At 39.0% G+C, this 17,106-nt stretch overlaps 1 long non-coding RNA gene across 5 annotated transcripts; it reads right to left on the minus strand.

Annotated features, from left to right (window-relative positions):
* Positions 1-4,751: 4,751 nt before the first annotated feature.
* LOC147353234 (uncharacterized) lies at positions 4,752-16,637 on the minus strand. 5 transcript variants are annotated; one of them, XR_015145010.1, is made up of 4 exons: positions 15,377-15,882; positions 14,901-15,118; positions 7,072-7,288; positions 4,752-5,659 (listed from the first exon to the last, which is right to left on the minus strand). It is a non-coding gene; the product is annotated as an uncharacterized LOC147353234 (long non-coding RNA). The 5 variants fall into 5 exon arrangements; XR_015145012.1 differs by having other exon boundaries at positions 15,445-15,664; XR_015145011.1 differs by lacking the exon at positions 4,752-5,659 and adding an exon at positions 16,515-16,637 and having other exon boundaries at positions 6,975-7,288.
* Positions 16,638-17,106: the final 469 nt, after the last annotated feature.

Genomic DNA, 17,106 nt, shown 5'->3' on the forward strand with positions numbered 1-17,106 from the left:
AATTATCAACTGTATCCCAGTTTGGGCAACACAAGTATGAGAGAAAAGTACATCTTAGAATCAGCAAATATAGTAGCTGCACAAAAAATTTCATATTTTCACCTATATGGTTGTTGCAAAAGCAAACACCTATAACTATTATCTTCCATCTTATATAGAGGTCATTAAAAACTAAGGGACTTTACTGGTGGTCCAGTGGTTAAGACTCCACCTTCCAACAGAGGGGGCCTGAGTTTGATCCCTGTGGGGTGTGACCAAAAAAAAAGTTTTTAATTAAAGATAGGCAATCATCAATATGGAGGTTTTGATCATTAACTCTCTCTGCACCTCAGTTTTCACATCTGAAATGTGGATAAGGTACTACTTTGATTTTCCTACAGATCAAAAATGAATTCAAAATAACTTCAAAATTAATATGTTATCTATCAAGTTGTAAGGTGCTATGAATGGACAGAAGCAGCTATAAAACTTACAGGCAGCATGAAAGAAGATGATCATTTTCTTCTTGAAAGCTCAGGAAAAAGTGACTAATTCCTCATGCTGCTAGTCAAACTGGAATGATTCCTACATTTTAAAGAAATTTCACTGCTTAAAGGCAAAAGGGGGGAAAATGGGAGGTGGTGATTGGAAGCTGAGGATGGTCCCATACACACAGATCCTTCCCATAAATAAATTAAAGAAAAGCCCAAGTTGGTCATTTTCTAGCTGGTGCAATAATTCCAGGTGCAGGAGAGATACATATCTCATTGGCTGAGTGAGCATGCCTGATCATTGTTCACACATGGCTGTTTCCTAATGCTTTCTGCACGGCCAAAACAGAGAACTTGGGGCTCTCAGCCAGAAAAACCCAGGCTGCCACTTGGGGAGCTTGAAAGCTCCCAATATAAAGAAGTGACATACACCTGAGCAGGTCTGATATATATTCCTTTCTGCAGAGGGCAGTGGAATGCATTCCCGGGCCATTCATCATCTTGCTAAAATTAGATCCTGCTTAGAAGGAATGATATATTACTGATTACATAATAAAGATAGCTATATTTCTCATGAGAAACAGAAGGGAGAGGTATAGTTAGGTGGAGGGCAAATATATCCTTGATATGAAAAATGGATTCATTAAGTATTTAATCTTTATACCATTCCTGTGAAATAAATGCACACATACATCATATGTGTGTTAAAGTGAGTTGATAATTAATATTGTTACACTTGAGAAAAATCTTAGCTCTCCATCCAGAAGTCATGTCGTGAGTCGGAGAATACAGGCCGAGGCATGCCCTCTGCTGACCTCTGAATGGGACGGCATGGTTGTGCTCTAAAAGCCAAGGGAATCATCTCATGTGTGTGTCAAGGGTGAGTCATGGGTTTGCATCAAGATTTCACCTCATTTTTCGGTGTGAAGGCCAGTGAGAGTCACAGGCCCCCCAGGTGGCTCAGTGGTGAAGAATCTGCCTGCCAATGCAGGAGACACAGGTTCTGTCCCTGAGCTGGGAAGATCCCCTGGAGAAGGAAAAGGCAACCCACTCCAGTATTCTTTCCTGCAGAATCCCATGGACAGAGGAGCCTGGCAGGCTATAGTCCATAGGGTCCCACAGAGTCAGACATGATTTAGCAACAGAGCATGCACGCCCGCAGTGGGAGTCACAGGGCCTTTCCTCAAGTAGCTGGATCTTATGTTTTTAAGGGTCATGGAGAGGCAGCTGTAAAGATCCCATGTACTAAGGGTCTCTGTTAATTGAGTACAGCCTTCATGCTCTCCTCTTCACAAATAAACTTTCTCCCTCTACATCCCATCTCATTCTATTTCCCTCCTCCAAGAGCCTTGCCAGAAAGGGCAAACCTCACAGTTTGTAAAACCTGGAGCCACAGTGGAGGAATTTCCAGATATCCTGGTGATGATATTCCAACTTAAAACAAACATGAGTGCATTTGGTTTGAGTTAAACAAACATGCAGATTTGTAGCACCTTGGATGTGAAAGATCAGTGAATCTCTGAGTGAAATGAAAGAAGAAAATAATTCTAAGAATTAATAGCTTGGAATAGTAGATTGATCTAACTAAACCAAAGAGATAATGTTAGATAAACACTAACAGGCTATCAAGGGTTTAAGTCCATTACTTGTATGCTTATAGTACAGGAAAACTTATAGGTTTTAAGTCAGATGGACTTGGGTTCTTGTCCTGACTCTGTCATTTCCTAGTAGGTAATTTTTTTAAATTTTTTCTTTCTTGTTGAATTTTTTATTTTATTTTATTGACCACACTGCATGGGGGATCTTAGTTCCCTGATCAGGGAATCGAAACCATGCCCCGCTGCAGTGGAAGTGCAGAGTCCTAACCACTGTACTGACCCCATAGTTAAGTGATTTTTAAACAAGTAATTTAACCTCTTTGGAGCTCTTCTTCCTTATCAATAATATAAAAATTAAAATCCTCTAGCCACACTGTTCTGAAGACTGACTGCACGCACAGCATCTGGCAAGGCACCTGGTATAGAGTAGGAAAGCAACAAACATTATTTCCCTTCCATTCTCCATCCCCTTGAGTGCACCCACCATAGATGAGCACAGAAAAGGAATGCCAGAAACCTTTTACCTCTCCTTCTGCTTTACCAGGCTGGAGATGAGTAAAAGTTCTAGAGAGTTAACAGGAGCACCTTCATGGGGAAAATCTTTGCAGTAGTAAGGATAGGCTAGGCTCTGCTGCAGTAACAACAGCCCCCAAGGCTCTGTGGCTTAACATAGTGAAGATTGATGTCTCTTTCATTCTGTCTGTCCACTGTGGGTCAGCAGGTGGCTGTGCTTCATTTAGTCACCCAGGGACTCAAAGATTCTACCATTTTTCGATGCCACCATCTCAACACAAGGTTGACAATTCATCATCAGAGGAAAAGAGAACAACAACATCAAAAATACAGTGGTGGCTCTTCATGGCTTCCACAAGGAAGTAATGTATGACCCTTCCTCTCATGTCTCAAAGGGGCAGGGAGGTACAATCTGCCTGAGTGTGTGCATTAAAGAGAGGAGATTCAGGGAGTGGAGGCCCCTACACGAGAAGCAAAAAGATGGACTGAGCATGCTTCATACAACCAAGTCCACAGAGGCTCCCAAGAACCCCACCGTGGTTGCTGTAGACCCGACTACCCCATTCCTCTCCTGGGAGGAGGCAGCTTTGCATGGCAGGCCCCCCAGTCTTTGCCAAGATCTCATCTGAGCCCATTCTCTCCCCTGGTTCCTGCTTGTGAGCAGCACTCTGAAGTTGCTATTGTTAACTTGTCTAAATAATTCATACACCTTTCTCAACTCACACGTGAGTTGCCAAACTTTTGGATGCTTCATGGCAATGTGATCAAATTGTCATTTTGTCACCTTATTTTCACCTCAGATTGAATCAAACTCCCCATAGAGCTGATGTTCACACACTTTTTGCTTCTTTCTGAGAAATGCTCAATCAATATCTCCCTTATTTGCTTTCTATCTGTGGTTGGCTGACTGCATTAATGGCCCGCATTTTTCACCCCTCCCTGTGTCCCGGCCCCTTGCACATGGCTTTACACAGCCTCCTGCTCAGGGAGTGGGGTTTGTTTCTCCCAAGAATTTGAAGGCAGTGTTGAGGGGCCATGTTCAAGGAGATTGCCCTGTTGGGGGATTTGGCAGCAGCTGAGTTTGCCAGGCTAGAATGAATCAGGAAGAAGCCCCCACTGTGGTTCTGGATAGTTCATCTCTTTGAAGCCAGACCCTAGCTGGCAGCTTGGACGTGGATATAAGGCCACCATGAATTGGAAGTCAGCAGTAGCTAAGCAAAAAGTAGCCAGAAACAGGGAAGGCAGTGGAGGATTGGGCTGAGTGTCCAGGAGAACAGCTAGAGACCAAACAGGAAATTGGAAAAGGGGAACTCCCTGGTGGTCCAGTGGTTAGGACTCTGTGCTTTCATTGTGGAGGGCCCAGGTTTAATCCCTGGTGGGATAACTAAGACCTAAGACTCCACAAGCCCCGCAGCTTTAAAAAAAAAAGGAAATCGAAACAGGAAACAGAGTGGAGAGCCCTGGTGGCCTTGGACCAGGCTCACTGGACATTGTTGAAGACAGCAAGACCAGTTTCGGAAACCACCCACAGGTAACAGGGGGATCCTAAGTTCTTTCCAGGTTTGGTCAGAGCTGGATGAGAATCAAGCGCCTCTACCTGGCAGCCGTGGGAGAGGCAGGGCTGACAGCGGCTACCCTGATCACTCACTTTTCTCAAGAATGGACTATAGCAGCCCGCTAATTCGGGGTTCTCATTCATGGCTACAGATCAGATCACCTGGCACAGTTTAAAAAACACTAGTGCCTGGGACTTCCCTGGCAGTCCAGTGGTTAAGAATCTGTGTTCCAAAGCAGGGGCTGCAGGTTCGATCCCTGTTCAGGGAGCTAAGATTTCACAGGCCTCATGGCCAAAAAAAAAAAAAAAACAACCCATAAAGTAGAAGCGTTATTAAAACAAATTCAATAAAGACTTAAAAAAAATCACTAGTGCCTGGGCTAACCCTCCAAGGTCCTGATTTTACTGGTCCTGGTTGGTAGGATAAATCATTGTTAATAACATACAGCCAGGGTCAAGAACCACTTACCCAATCTTGTCTGTCCCCCAACCCTTCCTCCCAGGGCAGACCTCCACACTTGTCTTTCTAAACCACAGTTTAGTTAGGCACACTACCTGCAATTCTTGAAGAAAAAAAAAAATTCACACACACACATACACAAGGATGAGAAAAACTTTTTGAGAGTAAATTTTTAATCTACTGATCATGCACAGAAGTTATTTAGCTTTAGAACCTGTAAGGTAACCAAATACAGACATTTTCCCCTAGCCATATATTTGCATGCCCTCCAAAGTAATGGTCTGACTCTAAAAAGATAAGCAATGTATTGTAAGCCTTCAGAGTACTTCATATTAAAGAGATTCCTTAGCAACTTAAAAATGACAAAATACTAACTTATCAATAACTATTATATACATTTATTCTTATCAAATAGTGGAATTCTAGGGTTTTAAAATTATTTATATATTTATTTTCAGCTGTGTTGGGTCTCACTGCTCACGGGCTTTCTCCAGTTGTGGTGAGTGGGGGCTGCTGCTGCTCATTGCAGTGGCTTCTCTTGTTGCAGCATAGGCTCTGGGGCGTGAGGGCTTCCGTAGCTGCAGCTCCCGGGCTCTAGAGCACTGGTTCAGTAGGTGCGGTGCATGGGCTTCGTTTCCCCGCGGCATGTGGCATCTTCCTGGACCAGGAATCGAACCCATGTTCCCCTGCATGGGCAGCAAGATTCTCAACCATTCTTGAACCACCAGGGAAGTCCAATTCTAGGGTTTTTACTAAAGAATCTTACATGCTAAAGAGAAAATAAAAGAGAATGCCAGGATACACTGATGGGGGAGGTTCTTTGGGACCTGGGGTCAAGGCAGGGCCTCTTGGAGAAGGTGTCATTTGATCTCAGTCCCAAGTGAAGAGAAGGTAGTAGTTATGGGACCATCTGGGGAAGAAGGCTTTCCAGGCAGAGGGAATCATCAGCGAGAAAAGCCGGCAGAGGTTTCCGGTTTGGTGATCAGTGAAGAAAGGCCATAGTGCAGCCTCTTCAGACGACAGACAGCAGTTTATCATCCCAAATACGGAGCACCCCAACCAGCTGAAGGGCAGAAAACAAACACCACAAAATAAATGAGGAATAGGAGCCAAATACAGTTTCAAAGCACCATGAAGAAGCACAGCTGGTGTTACAGGCAGTGTGCTGGGGACGATATTATGCGCTTTTGCATAACATTTATCAAGAACAGAGAATGGCATGGCCCCGCTCAGTTTTCCCTAGGAGTGATACAAAATAATCTTTTATTAATCTTATTTTAAGTTTGTTACCATTGTACATGATCTCAGAAGACCAAGTGGAGAACATTTGAAATAAATCAAAGGAATAAATGAATATGAAAGAAAAGACAATTATATGCTGCAATAAAAATTTCTGCCCATTCTGTTACACTGTAAAGCATTTTGTAAATGTAAATATTGTACATAAATGTTAAATAAATCTATTAATATGAACTTCCTCTGGGTTTTTAAAAATAAGAATCTCGGTAGGCAAAGAGTTAGCATTTCATATTGAAAAGTTCCCTCAGGCCCACATTTTCCAGCTTCTAACAGTTATCACAAGGAAGCCATTATCCCAGTAGAGACAATGAGAGTGATGCTCAAAAGCCTTGAGTTGGGGGCAGACAGACTCAGGCTCAAATTCCTACATGGCCATTTAATAACTGCGTGACCTCGAACAAGGTAAGGTATCTTTCCAAGCCCTTATATTGAAATGTCTAAAATGTAATGATTCTTTTTATCGAAAATTGTTATTGTTGGAACAAAAGGAGGTTCTGTTGAGAATAGGGAGCAGTGGCCATGGCATCTTCATGTTCACCATTCCTCCCATCATCTTCTCATCAGAGGGCATGGCTGTGTGCAGGGGGCTCATGCTCACACACTTAGAAAAACGCAGGACAGGCTCAGGATAGAAGAAAACTGTGGCATGGCTGCCCCCCTCCCTTTGGAAGACTTGTAACGGACAACAAGCCCGCTGTAGCTTTATCCACCCATCCTCTCTGACGGTTAAGAATCCAGGACTGATGAGCTCAGTTTGTTGCCAACTGGTTGTCTGTATCTAGCCTAACCGGTTTGACTTCTCCTTCTTGATTGAGGAATTTGATAATAATCTTAAGAAGGGTTTCTGGAGAGAATCTTTCCTGCAACAAATTGTTACCCGGAAACTCATAAAGGATACCACCCATCCATACAAATAGAAATTCAACTATGTGGCAATTAGTTACTTTGGAGGACTATAGAGATTAATGTTACTCGTGATGGAGAAAGATATTCCACTTTAGGCATAATTCCCATGCTGCCAGCAGGGGTATGAACATATTTTTTTCCCTTTTCCATTCAAAACAAAGACAATGAGTGCATTAATTAGAAGCTGTTGGATTTATTCTAGGTAACAACTCAGAATATATATTGAGAGAGGGAAAGGGAAAAGACTAATCAGGAGTCATCTATCACTACCTCATCTGTTGGTGAGGTTACACTCCCAGGATTCCAGCTGTCTGTCCTGAGTTTACTCTGCTTCACAGCTTTGGACCCTCTGCAGAGTGACTGATCAAAATGACCATGCCCTTGTGCTTCACCAGAATAACCATGGCCTCCTCTGGACCAAAGGGTGGACTGTTTCCTTACTGACATCATTAAACACTAGGTGTATCTGGATGACAAATTTTGTTCTCTGTAGGACAAAAAAGACACAGAAGGTTAGCTGCTGTTCCATGTGTGTGTGCTCAGTCTCTCAGTCGTGTTCGACTCTGTGACCCCATGGCCTGTAGCCCACCAGCCTTCTCTGTCTATGGGATTCTCCAGGCAAGAATACTGGAATGGATTGCCATTTCCTCCTCCAGGGGATCTTCCTGACCTAGGGATCGAACCCATGTCTCCTGATTTTGATTACTAAATGACCTTATGAACACAAAGTCTTAAAGGTCTAGCATGGGTTTGCGGTGGTGATTTAGTCGCTCAGTCGTGTTCAACTCTTGCAACCCCCACTGACTGTAGCCCACCGGGCTCCTCTGCTCATAGGATTTCCCAGGCAAGAATACTGGAGTGGGTTGCCATTTCCTTCTCCAAGGGACCTTCCCAACCCAGGTCTCCTGCATTGCAACAGATTCTTTACTGACTAAACCACCAGGGAGCATGGGTGCAAGCACACTTAATATTCAAAATACTACATGAGTTATGTACAATAAACAAGCTGTTGAGTTTCATGGAAAAAAAAAATTAATGACCCCAGAGTGAGAACTCAGGTTTAAATCTGAGTTTGATTACTGAGCAGCTGTGTGACCTTGGATGTGGTCATTTCACTTTTCAGAATATATTTACTCATCTATAAAATGGGAATGATAATATTTACTTCAGGTTCCTCATAGCACTGTGGTGGAAATTAAAACAGAGAGTGTATGTGAAAGCACTCTGAAAACTGCCAGAGGAGCTGCCGTGTAAATGGTATCATTATTACCAATTTCTAGAAATTATTGAACACCATATCCTTAGACCATATCAGCAAGTAGACACCTGACAAATGAGAACTCATTACTGTGTCATATCCCATTGTCTCTGGCTGTTTTCATCCTCAGCTGATAGGGTGGGCCTGTGGGCCCTGTTAGCATAAATCCTTGGTAGAGGGCATTTCTCTAAAGGTAGAAAGAATTTCTAGATCCTTTCCCACCGCACCTCTGTGTCCTTCCACATACTCATACCACCAAACATACATCACTCAAAATTCCTAAAGCAAGGTAAGAGAAACATAGGAAATATATAAGCTCCTCTGTTTTAGATTTCCCCACTGTTGTCAAGATTCTTTACAGATCCAAATGGCCACAGCCTCAACTCCTGAAATCCTTGTAGAATAATAACTGTCTATTTACCATGTGTTGAGCGCTAACTGTAGTGGGTCACAGTGCAGAGTATCTTTTTTAATCCTCACAACAAGCATATGGAATACTGTTACTGCTCCCAGTTGAAAGATTGGGAAGTTGAGACTTGAAGAGGTTAAGCAACCTTCCTGAGGGTCATATGCTAGCTCCTAAGTGGCAGAGATAGGACTAGACTCTAGGTCTGCTTGGCTTCAAAGTCCATGGTCTGACTGCTGCATTATCAAGTTTCTCCTAAAACACTGTTCTGTTGTTATTGTTAGTTTTGTGTAGAACCTGCCATTGGGAGAAGTGGTTATTGAGCACTTAGACTTCTTCAACGTCAGATTAGAGACTGTCAAATGATTCATTTTTCCACCTAACAGATATTTCCAACCAACAAATACCTACTGTCTGCTAGGTATTGCACTGGGGAGGGAGGGGTCTGACACTGTGAATGAATCCTGTCTCTTAATCCTAAAAGAGATTTGGTGTAAGGATAACAAATCAATGACAACTTTTTCTCTAAGGTGTGTTGACATGTATTGCATCAGGAAAACCCCTTCAAATTATAATACAAATTCATGAGGATTTTCTTCATCATCTATAAAAAAAAGTCACCCTAGGATTTCTTTAATTTCATGCATTCAATCCATGAAACAATAAAAATTTTCTAGGTTTTTATTAGGAGGCAGTCACTGTGCTAACCAACCTAAAGACAATATTACATCTATGAACACTTTGTTTACTCACTGCCATTCCAGAAATACCAGAGAACATCAAATGTTAACACATGTTCATTCTTAGTTATGTAACTTGACAGGGAAAGAAGGTAGTTGAGATAAAAGTACATATATCTATAAAGCTTTGTGTGTATATATATATATATCTCCATATATCACTATGACCAAGAATTTGAGACTCTTCCCACTTTAAACTTTCACAAAGATGTTTTGAGCTTATAAACAATCTTCTTAATCTGCTCTGTGGGGGCTTCCCTGGTTGTCCAGTGGTTAAGAATCCACCTTCCAATGCAGGGGACATGGGTTCGATCCCTAATCAGGGAAATAAGATCCCACATGCTGTGGGGTATCTAAGCCCTCATGCCACAGCTACTGAGCCCACATACACTGGAGCGTGTGTGTAGCAACCAGAGAATTACACGTGCTGCAACAGAGATTCCCTGTGCTGCGACTAAGACCAACACAGCCAAATAAATAAATGATTTTTTTACATTTGCTCTGTGGAAGAAATGTTTATAAACCATACAATAGCTAAAATTAGGCTGCAAAAAAATAAAAGAGGTAAAGGGAGAAATGAAAGGCAGCACAGGTAAGCTAGAAGCTAAGTAAATTCTTAAATAAGCATCAGGGTTTTTAATGAGCTTTTCATGCTTTCTGAGCACCCAGATCAAATCAAGCTTTCATTTTTCTGAATGATGGTTCCACTTTGTACATTAAGCTTATTTTCAGATTTGTGGGGGCCTTCTCTTGGAGAGATAGATGTAAACTCCCTGAAGGAAATGGCCTGGCTGTATTTCTTTATACCTCCACACTGAACAAAACAATTCTGGGCACATAACAGGCACTGAATATGTACTTGCTGATTAACAGATTAAGATTCTTGGAAAGTTAACAGTAGTACATGAAAGATTGCAGAGAACATAAACAGAGATAGTACCTAAAAGCCACCATCTTCCCATCTGTTGGAAGCAGTTAGAATATGGTGGTTAAGAAGCCAAGTTCTGTCATTTTCTATTTATGAATTTTTAGGAAAATTACTTAATCTTCTGTGCCTCAGTTTATTTTCACCTATAAAAATGAAAAAAAAAACCAAAACCAGACTGTCTATATTATAAAGCTGTTATGAGAATAAAATTTAGTTAATATAATAGCATTTATAACACTAGCATATGATAAATGGATAATAAATGTTAGCTATCATTATTTGTGATTCTTTTCTCTTATTTTTGAGACTGCAGAAGTGATTTAAAATGAGAAAGATGATGTAACAGATTGATTTACTTCAAAGATAATAGGAAATTTAGTTCTTTACCACCACTAAGTTTAACTTAAATAATGAAATTCACAGTTGACTTCAGGTAAAGAATGGCAGACTGCCCATGTGCATCTACTTTCACTCCCTCCCAAGACCATTAAAATGGCAGAAACAATCTTATTTACTGGGCTGCATTGGGTTTTAGTTGCCACATGTGGGCTTAGTTGCCCGAAGGCATGTGGGATCCTAGTTCCACAACCAGGGATTGAACCCGAGCCCTACTGCATTGCAAGGCGGATTCTTAACCACTGGACCACTAGAGAAGTCCCAGAAAACAATCTTTCAAAGGGATAAACCCATCGGGATTTGGAGAATTAAGAGAGGATATAACAGCAAGTTTCTCCAGTCAAACCCTCACATCTATGGAAACTGGGTTTATATCAGTTCCGACATGGATTGCAGAACAGTGGGGAAGGATAGAGAGTGGTTGGAAAAACACAACAGAGCATCTAAGAGATGTGAAACAATGACAAAAGATCTGACTTATGTACAATTGGCATCCCAGGAAGAAAAATAAGGAGAAATAATACTCAAGAATATTCCAAAATGAATAACAGATACCAAACAACTCAAAGAACACCTAGCAGAATTAACACTCCGCTCCCCAAGATACGCCCACACCATATGCATATTACATAGAAACTGCTGAAAACCAGAGACAAAGGAAATTATGAAGGCAGCCAGTGAAAAAAAAGACACACAGCATATAGAGGAATGAAAATTAAAGACTTAAAGTAGACTTCTCCAGAAACTATACAAGGGATGAGGCCTCTGTAGCCGAACATCAGCAAAAACCTGTCAAGTCGGAATCCTATACCCAGCAAAAATGTCTTTCAAAAAGGAACAGGAAATAAAGACTTTCCTGAACCAAAACCATAAAACAAATATGAGCAAATTCATTGCCAGTAGATCAATGTTACAAGTAATGTTAAAGAAAGTTCTTCAGACAGAAGCATATAATAGCAGACAGAAATCTGAATCCTCGCAAAGAAATTAAGAGCACTGGAAATAGAATAACTAAAGGTAAACAAAGTCCAAATTTAATTTTTTGTTGCTTTTAGTTGCTCTGAAAGATAACTACCTAAAGCAAAAAGAGTAATATTGTGTATTTATAGCACATGTAAGAGTAAATACGTGGCAAAAACAGAACAAGAGATGAGAGAAGAAACTGGGGATATAGTGTCCTTATAGCAGACATGAAGTGGGATACAATGTGAAAGCAGACTGATTAAATAAGATGTACATGGTAAACCCTAAAGTATTCAATTTTTTAAAAAGAGTTGTACATGATAATTCAATAGTAGAAATACCATTGACTCATAGAAAATGCTCAATTAATTAAAAAGGAGGCAAAATGAAAGGAAACAAAAGACAAAATGGAACAAATAGGAAACAGCTGGTTAGATGGTAGATTTTAATTCAACCATATCGATAATCACATTAAATATAAGTTACACTAACTCAAAGATAGAATGTTATATTAGATAAAAAGCAAGTCTCAACTATATGCTGGCTACAAGAATACCACTTTAAATATAAAGACATAAATAGATTAAAAGAATGAAAAAAGATATTCCATGCAGACACTACTCAAAAGAAAGCTAAAGTAGCTTTATTAATATCAAAACAAGATTGGACAAGAAATATTACCAGTGATAGAAAGGCTTATTACCTGATGAAAAAGGATTCAATTCTCCAAGAAGACAGAAACATTAATGACTTTACGCCTATAATTTCAACAACTTAGAACAAGTGGACAAATCCCTCAAAAAGCACATCTTACCAAAATTAGCACAAGAAGACATAGAAAAAAATCAAAGAGCTTTATATCCATTTTCAAAATTGAATTCATAATTAAAAACTTTTCAACAAAGAAAGCCTCAGGTCCAGATGGCTTTACTCATAAATTCTATCAAAGGTTTAAGGACAAAACTAATACCAGTGTTATATAAACTCTTTGAGAAAATAGAAGGAAATGCTTTTCAAGTAGTTTAATGAGGCCAACATAACCCTGTTATTAAAACCTGACAAAGACATTACAAGAAAAAAAATTATAGACCAATATCTTACATGAATAAATATACAAAGTCCTCAATAAAATATTAACAAATCAAATTCAGTGTTATATGAAAAGGACAAATGTTATTAATAAATGGAGCTTATGCCGGGATTAAAGGTTGGTTTTACATTATGAAATCAATAGTTGTAATTCATCACATTAACAGAATCAAAGAGAAGAAAAATCTCAATTGATGCAAAAACATTTTTGACAAAATGTCATACTCATTCATGAAAAGAAAGTCAGAACACTAGGAAAAGAAAGGAATTTCATCAACTTGATAATGGGCATATATGAAAAAACAACAGTTAATGTCATACTTAATGGTGAAATATTGAATGCTTCTTAGTTCAGGAACAAGACACCCAATGTCTCCACATCTATTCAACAATATACTGGAAACCCTATCTAGCACAACAATGTAAGAAAAAAATAAAAGTATAAAAATTAAAAAGAAGCAGAAGTCTTTTTTTTTTGCAGTTGACATGATTGTATATAGAAAACACTCTAAGGAATCTACTCCCACAAAACAACTAAAACTGAAAAGTGAATTTAGTCACAAGAATTAAGGTCAATATACAAAATTTATATTTCAAAAGTTACCAGCAAATTATGAGAAAGTGAAATTAAAAAGTAATCCATTTACATTTGTAGGAAAGGCATAAATACTCAAAGATAAAGTTAAGAAAATATAGATAAGACTTAAATTCTTAAAACTGCTACATACTGTAGAAAGTTATAAATAAAAACTTAAACCATATAACATGTTTAGGGATGGGAAAAATCAATACTGCTAAAGTATCAATTCACCCTTAATTGATCTATAAATTCAGTACAGTCCCAATCAAAATTCCATGAGGCTTGTAGTAGAAATTTACAAGTTGATTATATATGTACATGAAAATGCAAAAGCTAAAAAATAGTAAAAATAACCTGAGAAAGAAAAACAAATTTTGAAAACTTGTACTTTTAAATTGTGCTGAAAACTACAATAATTAAGATGCTGTTACTTGCATAAGGAAGATAATAAAAGTCAGTGAAGCAGAATAAAGTCCTGAAATACACACACACACACACACACACACACACATCCTTTGTGGAAAGGAAAGTTTTCCCAACAAATGATGTTAGAACAATTGTATACTCATATTTAAAAAAGAAAGAACCTCGACCTCTACATCACACCATAGACAAAAATTCTATTTAGATAGGAAAGGAATCCTTCATGTAAAATCTGAAACTAGAAAGCTTCAATGTTTTCTAAAAGAAAACATAGAAGAATATTTGCATGATCTCCTGGTTGGCAAAGAGCTCTTTGATAAGATACAAAAAGTACAAATCATAAAAAAAATCATAAGATGGACATAACCAAAATTTAAAATTTCTCTTCATCAAGTAATACCACTGAGAATATAAAAAGATAAACTACAGACTGGGAGAGAGATTTGCAAAGTCGATTTCTGACAAAGAGCTTGTTATCTAGAATGTATCAAACTTCCATAAATCAATAATAAAAACATCCCCAAAGTGGAAACAAATGAGTATCAATAAAGAAAATTGACATACAGTAGTATTTTCATACAATGGAACGCTACTTGGTAGTTAAAAGAAATAAGTTTCTGCATGAATCTCAAACATATCATTTTGAGCAAAAGAAGTCAGGAACAAAAGAGTACATAATATCTAATGCCGTACAGAGAGTTCCAGAGCAGGTAGGTCTAATCTACAGTGAAAGAAATAAGAAGGGTGATTGCTTTACAGAAGGGGACTGATTGCAAAGATCTATAAGGGAACTTTTGGGGGTACTGCAAATGTTCTGCAGTTTAGTGTACAGGTACATCAGTATATTCTTTCATTAAAATATATATGGTGATGGACAGGGAGGCCTGGCGTGCTGCAGTCCATGGGGTCGCAAAGAGTCGGGCACGACTGAACGACTGAACTGAACTGAAAATATATTGAATGGTACATTGAAAATCTGTGCATTCATTGTATATAAATTATACCCTGGTTTTTAAAAAGAGTAATTAAGGAAAATCCACCTTCATGGTCAAGGGAAGAAGCAAGTCACATTTATGTAACATCCCAAAACTGGTAAAGCAAAACAACCTATTTCTCCCTGTGACATTATTTTCTAAATAATCTGCTGTAAGAATTGAAAGTGGTTGCCTCTGATGGGCAGGGTGGGGAGCTGGGGAGAAGGCTTAATTTTTTTTTATTTTTTAATCACAAAACCTGGAACTACTTGACCCTTCAAAAATCTGTGTATATATAACTTTAGTAAAAATAGAGAACAACAACAACAACAAAAATCATACCCATTTGCAAGTTGGTGATATTAGCTTCCATAGAGAATTACTGACATTCGTTTTCAAGAGGAAATTATTTCTGATGGGTGAATCTGGCAGAACTTCAGGCTGTTAAGACCAGGAGACTTGAGTCAGTCCATTTGCTGTTGGTGTTCATGTGGGCCACCTTGTTACCAGTCAAGCAGAAAAGACAGCAGGGAACTCAACACATCCAGGGTGATAATACACTGGAAAGGGGGGCATTAAATTAGAGGAAGTGAGCAGAACTGTGACAGAAACCCGGTATGTACTCCCTAATTACAGAGCCTCACTTTCACCAAACTGACACCAATGTTAAGTCAAATTAAATATTGTCTAATTAACCAGCATATACAACAATTCAAGCCCAGTGACTAGGTAGGATTCAGCCCAATAAAGGAAACTTGAGTACTTGTAAATGCTCAGTCACTCCCCCCACCCCACCCCCACCTGCCATCTCCACCAACCGCTACAAGATTTGTCCATTTTGTTTTCACGCATCTCCACTTCTCAGGGCTCTGCTTGTAATATTTACAGAAAAAGGCAATGCTGGTAAACAGTTTCACACAATGAGGTGTGAGAGTTGATAGGGTCCTATTCAAGCTCTGAACTCTCCTGATGAGCTGCCAAAAGTCGTTATGAATGGCCCGGCTGACAGGGTGATGACTGATAAAGGAAAAAACAAACAGCTCTGGTAATTCATGAAAACACACAGTGTTGAGACAACTCAAAGTGCGAGTGACAGTTAAGATAATGGAATTTTGGAAGTGTTTCTTAAAGGGATCCTCAGTATACAATTATTCTGTTAATAGATTCTTCCTTAATGTAGCTGGATCTTCAACTTTTTTTCCGCTGAAAGATATTTATTATGATCGTTGGCAGAGAGGTGCTGGTCTGGGCTTTTATACTATGATCAGTTTTTCATATAATTTCCTCTTTCCAGAGCAGGATGAATTTTAGCTGAAGCCTGTGCCTGCCATTTAAAGAAATAAAATATCCTATTTCCATTTCTATTATGAGAAACATTTCAAAGCATTCTTCCCTCATTTCTTTCATTTATAAACCATTTGCCACAAACCTTTGATTAGAAAATAAATATTGGTTTACACACTCAACTGCTAATATTTTAAAAGACAACAATTTAAATGTGGTTGAAGTCAATTTCCAATTCACACAGCCTATTTGGGGTTCGTTTCCTTAAATCAGGCGTGACCAAGCAAGAAAGTATCAATTTGTCACTGTTTTGCCTTTGTACCCAATGTTTTTTCATGAAGTGCATTGTGGTTTCTGTAACAATGGCCTATTTCTCAATTAATGTTTTAGAAAGCAGGAATATAAAGATATATATAAAGCATGTGTTTATGTACATAGACTACTGCAGCGAATAAGGGGAATGTGTTCACAAAAGTTATATTTTAGAGCCCAGCTACTGAGAGGTCTGGGAACAAGCAGCTTGTTAAAAATGCGGAATCTCAGTCCTGCCCAAACCACTGTCCCCCTGCCCCCACAGAATCACATAATTTGCATTTAAACAAGATCCCCAAGTGATTCATATGCACATAAGGTTTTGGGGATCTCTCTAATTTAGATGATTGAGTTTTTTACCTAAGCTTCCCTGATAGCTCAGTTGGTAAAGAATCTGTCTGCAACACAGAAGACCTCGGTTTGATTCCTGGGTTGAGAAGATCCCCTGGAGAAGAGAAAGGCTACTCACTCCAGTATCCTGGCCTAGAGAGTTCCATGGACTGTATAGTCTGTGGAGTCACAAAGAGTCGGATACCACTTTTACTTTTCACCTTAATAGTTTAAGTTTTAGAGAGGAGAAAGCTTGTAGATAAGAGGATCCATATTTTCCAAAAAGTTTAAAACTATGTCATAAATACTTTAAAGCTGCCTCCAAATTGTTTAATATCTTCATTCAAAGCTCTTACTTTCTTTCCTCCCCTTGAAGAAGTCTTAGAGCATCCTTGAACTCATCAAGCCTTCTAAGGGAGATTCATCCTTTTCATGAATCATGTTCCTTTACCCCAAACATTGATAGAGTTGTCCAGCACATTCCTGAAGGATAAGCATGGTGGAAGGGTAGAGCCTGGATATTAAAAATCCAGAACCTATTGTTAGATTTAAAAAATTGAATCACTGTAGTGAACCATATTACTTTTATAACTAATAAGAACATTTTAAAAACATCTAACGG

This window comes from Bos grunniens, chromosome 18 (genome assembly GCF_055505025.1).
Source record: "Bos grunniens cultivar Pamir isolate PY7600 chromosome 18, Bosgru_T2T1.0, whole genome shotgun sequence".
NCBI classification, from domain to species: Eukaryota; Metazoa; Chordata; class Mammalia; order Artiodactyla; family Bovidae; genus Bos; species Bos grunniens.